At 46.0% G+C, this 1,488-nt stretch overlaps 1 pseudogene; it reads right to left on the bottom strand.

Moving 5' to 3' along the window:
- Positions 1–278: 278 nt before the first annotated feature.
- LOC101394042 (elongation factor 1-gamma pseudogene) lies at positions 279–1,284 on the bottom strand (annotated as a pseudogene).
- Between the last annotated feature and the right edge of the window lie 204 nt (positions 1,285–1,488).

The following is a 1,488-nucleotide window of genomic DNA, read 5'->3' as shown; positions in this document are numbered from 1 at the left end:
CCCACCACTTGTCACCTGCGGTTTAGCAATCCGATAAATGACCTCTCAGCCTTCAATCATCTCCTCTTCTATGAAAAGCGCCTGGTGCTTTTAGACATCGTTCATAAAATTTCAGCAGTCATTCTTATTAAATCCCATAACTAAAATAAAAAGTAATAATGATTTAAATATAATAATCTAACAATAACATTCAAATTGTTAATGTTTTATCATTAGCTTTAAAATCAAGAGCCTATCACTGAGGTCCATTGATTTTTTTTTTTCAATTTTCAATTTCTTTAATGACGCCCATCTGTCTGAAGGGCAGATGCAGGCAGCTTGGCGATGGCAAGAGATGTTCGCTTGAAGATCTTGCCCTGATAGAAGGCTTTGCTCACATGCTGGAAGGCCCCCTCCCAGGAAAAGTCTTTTGAATCAGCATCTGGGTCTCCTTGCTGTGAGGAGCCAGTTGCCACCATATATATGACTCATAGCCCACCTGCCAATCTGGACTCAGAGGAAAGGCAAGCTCCTAGCCACGGAAGACCTGGACTTCCAAAATAGAGCTGTTATTGTTGGTTCCAAAGAGGATGACACTGGCAAAGCATTCTTCCTCAGCTTGTCCAATCACTGGAACATTCCATTGATGAGGTTGCAACTCATGAAGGTTTGGGTGAGCTCTGCAGGGAAGCAGTACTTGAGTACCACAGGGACCAGCCATCCTTATCAAGGTGTTCCCCAAAATACAGCAGTATCACAGAGTGTATCTTCATTGGAGTACTTGCACTTAAATTCATCCAACACTAAGATATTCTTGGGCAGGTGAGCAAAGGGGTCTTTGGCCTTTCATTCAGCAACCAGAGCCCACACATTTACCCATCTCCTCCTCAGGAATGAGGGGCAGCCACATTTTTCTCCTCTTTCTGCTCAGCCTGGGGCTTCTGCTTCTCTTCCAGTGAAGCTTTCTCTTCCTATGGGTTGTCTTTTTTAGGATGGCTGTCTGTAAACATTTTAGCTTCAAAGCAGACCATCTTCTCACAGATTTTCACCTCCCCCAAGACAGCCCGGAAGCGGAACTGGTAACCCAGGAGAGGAACCAGCAATTGGTATTGGGGAAGGGCTGGCAGAAAGAAGGCACCAGTACCTGTTTATAGAGCCACAGCAGAGTGTATACAACTGTGATCTCAGCCAGTGTTACATGTTCACCACTAGAAAAGTCTTCATCCTTAAGTGAGCATCCAGCAGCCCCAGAATTCGCCTCACATCTTCCTTTGCATTCTCTTTGGCCTGCTTATTGTGACACATGATGCCCCATGTGGGGAACACCCAGGTACTGGCTGGGGGCACTAGGTCACTATCACCAAAGACCACCCAATGCACCACCTGGGCACAAATGTCAGCTCAAGGCACCACCTGGGCTGCTGCATCTGAAGCACTTCATTGCTCCTCAGTGCAGCTCCTCATTGCTCACATAGACCATGGCACTGCTCTCAAACACAAGAATCCGTC

The sequence above is a fragment of the Ceratotherium simum genome, chromosome 10, assembly GCF_057802395.1.
Source record: "Ceratotherium simum simum isolate JZ-2026a chromosome 10, ASM5780239v1, whole genome shotgun sequence".
Classification (NCBI taxonomy): Eukaryota; Metazoa; Chordata; class Mammalia; order Perissodactyla; family Rhinocerotidae; genus Ceratotherium; species Ceratotherium simum.
Note: the sequence above shows the minus strand (reverse complement) of the source record. Positions and strands in the feature narration are given on the sequence as shown.